This window comes from Triturus cristatus, chromosome 11, assembly GCF_964204655.1.
Source record: "Triturus cristatus chromosome 11, aTriCri1.1, whole genome shotgun sequence".
NCBI classification, from domain to species: Eukaryota; Metazoa; Chordata; class Amphibia; order Caudata; family Salamandridae; genus Triturus; species Triturus cristatus.
In genome coordinates, this window is record NC_140594.1 from 270,017,373 (window position 1) to 270,026,179 (window position 8,807).

The window sequence follows — 8,807 nt, forward strand, 5'->3', positions numbered from 1 at the left end:
TCAGGACGTCGCGTATGCGCCGTCCAGAATCAGATTTGTATTTATTTTTTTGCCGGTCGGTGTTTTTTACGACTCGTACGGAAATGGTATTTCTGTGCGAATCGTACTTGCGAGTTTGTATGGTGTTTTTCCCGGGTACGAGTCGGACGGAGCAAACGCTCCGTACGACCATTTGTACCCGGGTTTTACCGGATCGGAATCGGCACCTAAATGTTAAAAACATAATTTAAATTATAATTACATATATATTTAAAACTGTAATATAAATATAAAAATGAATCTTATATATAATACATTAAATTAATATTATTTATTTTTTAAATATGTCACACTACATTAATTATAACAGGGAAAACATTGCATAGCGTAGGAGATAAAATTACTATTCCCACTCCAACAAGTGTAACAGTAGGGAAAGTGTTGCATAGCGGGAGGGTAAAATTACTATTCCTACTCCAGTGAGTGCAACAGTAGGGAAAGTGTTGGATAGCGGGTTGGTAAAAATTAATATTCCCACTCCAGCAAGTGCAACAGTAGGGAAAGTGTTGGATAGCGTGTCGGAATAATTTACTATTCTCACTCCACCAATTCTAACAGTAGGGAACATTTTGGATAGCGGGAGGGTAAAAATTACTATTCCCACTCCAGTGAGTGCAACAGTAGGGAAAGTGTTGGATGGTGGGAGGGTATAAATAACTATTCCCACTCCAAAAAGTGTAACAGTAGGGAACGTGTTGGATAGCGGGAGGGTAAAAATTACTATTCCCACTCCAGTGAGTGCAACAGTAGGGAAAGTGTTGGATAGTGGGAGGGTAAAAATAACTATTCCCATTCCAACAAGTGTAACAGTAGGGAAAGTGTTGGATAACAGGTGGGTAAAAATTACTATTCCCACTCCAACAAGTGTAACAGTAGGGAAAGTGTTGGATAGCGGTTGTGTAAAAATTACTATTTCCACTTCACCGAATGCAACAGTAGGGAAAGTATTGGATAGTGGGAGGGTATGGATCATATAAATGTTAATTTGGTTTTCTGAGACTGTGTTTGTGCCTTCAACAGCTTGACAACGATCTTCCGCACTTCATTTAAGAAAGCACGTTTGATCTTGTCGCCTACACATTTTGCACACATGGAACCGCCATAGGCTCTGCTGACATGCTTCTTAGGGCCTGATTCTGATGCGGTTAGGAAAGCATTCCCACATAGGGCCTGATTCTGATGTGGTTAGGAAGGCCTCCTAACGGCATTTGCTCCTTCCAAATCAGATCCGGAACGTGTTTTCCCAACCGAGGGCCCAATTATGATGCTGTTAGGAACATATGCTCCCATTGAAGTCCATGGGAGTCCAACCAAATCATATCTGGAAGCATCCGGATGCATCGTACTCCGCCGATCGGACTCTCCCGATCCGAGTGGGTTGGAAACTATTTCCCACCCGATTTGGTCGGGGATCTTTTCCAACCCGTATCAGAATCGGGCCCTTAGTCTTAAACAGCCGCATTAGCACTTTAGGTCTAACAGCACGGATACCACGGAATCTACCTGGCCATATACCACATGCTGACTTTGGGGCTTTGCCATCTTTATAGGTGTACAGATAGACAATCCTGTTACCCGGAGTTCGGGAAAGTCTGGTTTTGTTTGAGGTAGTGTTGTAGGACAGCCTACGGCAGTACGTCAAACGTTGAACCATTTTTCAACCTGCAGCCGCTGTAGCCGGAAGAGCGTGGGAGGGTAAAAATTACTATTCCCACTCCAAAAAGTGCAACAGTAGGGAAAGTGTTGGATAGCGGGTGGGTAAAAATTACTATTCCCACTCCAGCAAGTGCAACAGTAGGGAAAGTGTTGGATAGCAGATGGGATTGATTTAGTATTCCCACTCCTGCAATATAATTAACATTAATAAACAATTAATTAATTAAAAAAAATAATTTACCTCCCACCATATTCCCCTATAAACGTCACCACCAATATTGTAAAATATTAATCAATTAATATAATTAATTATCAATTAATTAACTAATAACAATTAAAGATAACATTAATAACCATCAAATATACATTAATTCACACAATTAACACTATAAAGTAACTTACAAAAATATTATATAAAAATATTAAACATTTTAATAATTAAATTACTTCCCACCCTACACCCTATCAACCTTCAACCCACTCCTAAAAAAAGTACACAATTAACATTTTAACAAAATAATTATTAATAATTATCATCAAATGAATAACTAATTAATAACTTTTTCAAACACAATTAACATTTTTACCAATAAATTATTTATTATTATTAATCAATTTATAATTAATTAATACTTAATTAATTAACAACAAAATATTAAAAACAAAAATATTAATTAATTAATTAAATAATTTACATTAAATTACTGCCCACCCTATTCCCCTATAAACCCACAACCCGCTACAGAATTAAATTATGCAAAAATTAATTAACATATAATTAATTAAGTAAAAATTCTTAATTAATATATTTTAATTAAATTACTTCCCACCCTATTCCCCTATAAACCCACAACCCGCTACAGAACTAAAATACGCAAAAATAATTTAACATAAAATTCATTACTTTTAACAAATTCAAACATACATTACAAAAATAATATATACTTTTAACACATATACTAACATTTAAAACACTAAAAAAATCTGGATTTTTAACAACGATATTATGACTGACAATATTACTAACTTCGATATTATGACATACGATATTTCTTACCTGCATATCGATATTCTGTACCACTATATTTTTGACAGTCAATATTCTGTCCACTCAAAATTTAAAACTTGATATTTTGTCATCTCGATATTTAAAACTCGATATTTAGACTGTTTACCGAACGTCTTCTCTCTAATGTTCTTGGGCCAAGTTTGTTCTATATAAAACTGCATAATAAGGGGCTGATTCCGATTTCGGCCGCAAAACGTACTGACCGGACCGACACGGACCAGCGCCGTACGACCCGTGCAGTACGATGCAACGCGTATGAATTACAACCGACACGTACGGAATACAAGCTGTACGACCGAGACGTAGGGAAAATAGTGATCCGGACGGAAAACCGACGCGAGTTGCACCGACCGACACGAACCCGGAATGAACCCGACCGACGCAGTACGATGCAATGCGTGTAAAACCAGTCCGACTCGCACGGAGCCCAAGCCGAATGACCGGCACACACAGAAAACCGGGCCCACAAGTAATAGACATCTCCACGACCGACGCATATGAAACACAGAAGATAGTCAGCGTGAACGAGGCGGAGAATCCCGCACGAGCCAATATCAGCGTCCGTCTCGGTCAGAAGAACGTCTTCTTCATGCCTAGAAAACCCAAAGGAAAAAAGACAAAAAAAGGACCAAACAAACAATGACAAAGCCAATAAATATAAAGAAAAAACCTGGGACAAAGGCGCACCCACAACTCCACCTATATAAAGGACATCAATCACTACCATGATCCCTTGCAAATAGGAGACACAGCCAGCAGCAAACACCATCACACAGCAACCACAGATACACTCACAACTCACCCATCACACTACTCACACATCATCAGCACCTCACCAAAAGCACTCACACATACAGCTAGCTAAACCAACACTAACCCACCCTCACTTGCACCCTCACACACACATCACTCACCACCACCACCCATCACCATGCCCCCAAAGAAGAATCCAAAGTTCACAGATAGTGAGTTAGAAGTGCTGGTAGACAAGATCATCAGAGTAGAGCCACATTTGTTTGGTACATTGGTCCAAAGGACCACCATGTCACAGAAAACCAAGATGTGGGCGAGGATTGTGGACAAGGTGAACGCACAAGCACCAGCAAGGCGCACAAAGGACGATATCCAGAACAGGTGGTATGACGTGCGCAGGAGGGTCAAGAAACTCATTGAAAAAGATTACGCCCTGAGTCAGTGCACTGGCGGTGGCCCTCCTGCCAAACCAGTCTACTTCAGGACCTGAGAGGAGAAGGTGCGGGACATCTTACCACCAGAGAGAGTCCATGGTCTAACAGATGTACCAGAGCCTGGTGAGTACACAAACAACATACCCAATATTGTGTGGCAAGGGGACAGTGAAACCATGCACCGCAAGCAAAGCCACAGTAACCAATAGATAATCATCCCAAGATGTGTATGCTAGTCAGACAATCACAATACCTGCCATCTCATAGTGACTTGGAACTGTGTCATGACATGTACCAACCTACAAACAAATAGAGAAAGGCAGTGGCACAAAGCCAAATAAACACTGCCAGTTTGCCACCACAAACACACTACCTCACAGTGCAGCTGACTGACAGGAAGGAATAGTGGGGATGCACGTGAAGTGAGTGTAGCCAAAAGCATGATGGGGTTTGTAGTCACAGATAATGCTCCCCCTCCAAATTGGCCCATCAAGACCTCTCAGAAACATGCCCACATCACAGGGAGTGGAAAATGACTGACACGGTGGCTGACACTGGGTCCTGCTGTGGGGAGCACAAGGCCCTGGAAGGGGTTGTGTGCAAATCAGAAGCAGGACACCACTGACTGGCATCCTGAAAGACAACTTGCACGCCCTCCAATGGAAGTACGTTTCATGGTGGGATGCCTGGCCGGGTGGGAAGGAGGACTGACAGCTCTGACCATACTTACCAGCATGTGGAGACACACACACCCCTCAACACAAACTTCACACAACTCACCGGGTAGAATGCATTGACCCACACCTCAGTGAAATATCAACAAAAGATACCCCGTACTGGGTGCTGCTGTGTGAAGCACAGGGGCTCTCTTTGGACTTGTAGCCATACAAACACCAGGATTTCACAGTCAGCCATCTTGCCATTGCTGTCACACCCCCTCACAGGGAAGCAGGGTCAAGAGGGAGGAAGTATGGGCATACTGGGAAGGGGGAAGTAGCCAAGAGTGAAGGACTGGGCTATTCTAAGGCCCAGCGGCGCCAGGGGACAACACCTGAAACCTTCGTGGGTTACCTGTTCCGGCGTACAAAACACAGAGACACGGGACACTTCCTGCGGCATCAAAGATCAGCATTTATTCACTGCAGGGATACAGAAATCGCAAGAAGTACACAACGTGTAGGTTCTGAGAGACTGCTTCAAATTGCACAAGTGGATCGCTCCTTTTATACACATTTTCGTCATTGCTCAGCATGGCGAACAAAAGGTTACAGCTTAGTTCCCATAATAAACTTCAATAGGTCGCATTCATGTTTTCAGAAACCCGAAACATAATTACAGCAGCATTGCCGGTTCCCAACTGTAAAAGCACATTAAGCACATTCCATTCTGACCATAACGAATTAGAGGAAGGGACAGAAACAGATGCAACGGAAAAAGATATGGATGTACAACAGTTTAGAAAACAGTGTAGAGAGCAATAATGGAAACTTGATTGCAGGATCAAAGGACTCGTGCCTAATGTATGCACGACTGAAACAATAAACGGCATGGCAAGATGAGCCTTAAGCGGGGCCATCTGCCTTTGCCGTGTCAGCCCCCTCACCATAAAAGACACCTTCAAAGGAACATGTGTCCTCCACGAAAGCTTGGGAATCCCAGGGTCACGAAGCGGACAGTGTCCGTTCGCTGGCTACTTGAGGGCAAGAGACAAAATGGACGTCGTATCTAAAATGGAACCCAAGGGTTCAGATGGACATACTCAAGAATGAGGCGAACCATACATAGTAGCGTAGCGAAAACGCATACACCCACTAAACTCGTCATTTGCGGTTCGTAGATACCAAACTCGTCCATATTCGAACATACCCAAAATGTCAGTCAGATTCTCATGGAACCTCAGACGCTCCTTTTGCCCTCATGTAGGCAAGCACTAGTCGAGATCAGAATCGATTTCGATATTCATCAAATCGTTCAGTTGCTGCTGGAACATCATTCTATTAATCAACGTCTCTTTGGTAACTGATGGCCGTCTTATACACGTTGTAGCACAGAGGCCACATAAGGCCGGACCACACTGTACGCAAAGACAACACGTGAACAGAAACGTTACAACAACCCCAATGATCATCAGAATCTTCCAACCCCAAGTTGATATCAGGCCCCAAAACCATCCTAGAAGCGTCCAATTACCCTCGTCCACGTGTATGGACTCGGAGATCTTATGCAACTTCGAGATGGCTTGGTAAACAGTTGGAGCGTTGTCAGGAATGAAAATGCAACAGCTCGAAAGGATTACTTTGCACACACCACCTCTATCTGCAAGAACAACATCTAGAACCATACGGTTCTGCAACGTCATAAGTTTATCCGCCTGAAGTTCCGCTGTTAAATTACCAAGAGCACTCGCAGTTATGTTTGCAGTCAATTCTGTCAAACCTTCACTCACCTGAAGCCGGGGGTGTCACCTTGAGAGACGTGAAGATTTTTCTCGGCTGCCCCCAAGAGCTTACCTCCAGCAAACCAACTACAAATGCGGTTTACTGACTGCAAACGCTTAAGGGAAGGGGGAAGTGGACAAAATAATAAAAGAGAGAGAGAGAGACAAACACGCCACTCTTCTACTGCGTTGTGAGGATTCAGTCGCCTCTGAAGTCTCTTCCCTCTGAACAGCAAGACACAAAATATACAATTATAAATCTTGAAATGTAAAAAATAAAATCTAACTGTAACTAATAATCGCATATAACATTTATATACCTCTCATTCTGGTCTTAGAGCTGCCAGAACGTTTCCTGATAAATATGTCAACCTTTCTGTGTACTGAATAATACTGTACTCTGCAAAATAAGCAAAACACACTTAACTCAACTCCAAACACCTTTGAACGTCTAAATCTCTACATATATATATATGTATTTGCACATTTATGTAATCACAACTCTGATTACCAAGGAAAAATAACTGTATGCTTAAGTGTTCTTGTTCTTGGCTTTTTTTCCTTAAAGTCCTTTATTTTTCCTTTCCAGGTTTTTATCAAGAAGTTCTCGCCTGGCTGAAGAAGGCTTTCACAAAGATAAGTCTTGATCTTATTTATCCTCGTTTTCTTATAAGGAAAGAATATGAACTTACTTGAATTGTCTGAGTGGATTTGCGCAAATACACTAACTCACTGTGTCTCTTTTCTTCTCCGTTTTTTAGAACGTGGCTCCTTTAAGAACTGAAGCAGGATCGAGCAAGCTGGGATTTCTGTTTACTGCCGAGGGGGAAGACAAGCAGGTGAGGACCGGAACCTGCCCCCTGGATCCGGAAGCAGGAAGAAACCGAAGGACGAGGATTCCAGGACGGGAGCTCCAGCAGAAGACGCGATGACTTCTGACTTCAGGTAAGCGGGTAGATCGTAACGAGCGCAAGCGGCGGCTCACGCTTGCAAGGGGTTTAAATAGTTTTTTGATTGGGTGGGGTTCTTAGCACACCGCGTACACGTGCCTCGCGGTTACCGGCGCCGGAACGTGCACCAGGGGTTTCACGTGTAGGATGCAGGAAAGCAGATGCACATGTTGCCTCCAGCCCGTGTCAACTGACAAACCGGCAACGTGATTGTACAATTGTGAATCGAACATGAACAGCTACACGTGCACAATGCAAATAGGGCAATAAGAATGTTTTTGACAACAGTTCAGTGCAGCACCATGTGAAAAAGATCCGAGCAAAGTCATTGAGTCAATCATCATACAAAAGCCTACAAATGGATCGTGAAAGGGTACAAGGTGACAAATCAGACCCCCATTAGTGCCATACAACAGAAATGAAAATAATAAAAGGCAGAAACAACAAAAGGTACCTAAAGGTGTATTATAGCTCAGTATGTACAAGGGATTGAGCATGGTCCTGACAGCTGACCCTAACAGTCGCTCCCCTCAAAGGCCTCCCTACCGGACGTGGTTTATGTGGGAATTTTAAATGAAATTGTCGTAACAACCTGGGAGCATGCACAAATGATGCCGGCTCCCAAGAATTCTCAGAGGCATCATAACCTTTCCAGGCAATTAAATAATACAATTTTCCTTGTATTCGTTTCACATCTAGTATTTTTCGGACTTCATACTCCAAATGACCATCAATAGGAAGTGGTGGAGGTGGGGGGTCCAATCTAGTGTTTGGATTGTATGGTTTCAACAAGGAGACATGAAAGGTAGGGTGGATAGCATATTCTGGAGGTAATTTCAGTCGCACTGACACAGGGGTCAGTAACTTGATTATGGGAAATGGACCAATGTATTTAGGCAATAGTTTTCTGACACCCAATACTTTTAAATTTCTAGTTGAAAGCCATACCTTCTGACCTAATTGATATGGCTGAATGTCGCTCCTATGTTTGTCTGCCTGTTGTTTCATTGCTTTTTTGTAGTTATTTAAATGTTTTGTTGCCTTTTCTTGAATTTTTAACAAAGAGGTAAGCCTTTCTGTAACTCCTGGAGGTGAAGAAGGACTCATTGTTATTGGAAGAATTCTTGGATGATAACCATTTAAAAAATAAAATGGGGTGCATTGTGTTGCTGAATGTATGTTGTTGTTATAAATGAATTCAGCGACAGGGACAGCTTTATCCCATTCAGATGTAAAGTCAGCCATCAAACATCTTATCGTTTGCAACAGTGTTTGATTCACCCTTTCAGTTTGGCCATCCGTTTCCGGGTGAAAGGCAGTGGATAAAGCAATTTCCATTTTCAAAGTTTTACACACATGTGTCCAGAATTTAGAAGTAAACTGACCCCCCCTGTCCGAAATAATTTTCGTGGGCAAGCCATGTAATTTTACTATTTCCTTAAGAAATATATCTGATAACTCTACTGCAG

The 8,807-nt window shown here is 42.3% G+C and overlaps 1 pseudogene; it reads right to left on the reverse strand.

Moving 5' to 3' along the window:
- Nucleotides 1–1,008: 1,008 nt before the first annotated feature.
- On the reverse strand, nucleotides 1,009–1,693 carry LOC146783994 (large ribosomal subunit protein eL34 pseudogene; annotated as a pseudogene).
- Nucleotides 1,694–8,807: the final 7,114 nt, after the last annotated feature.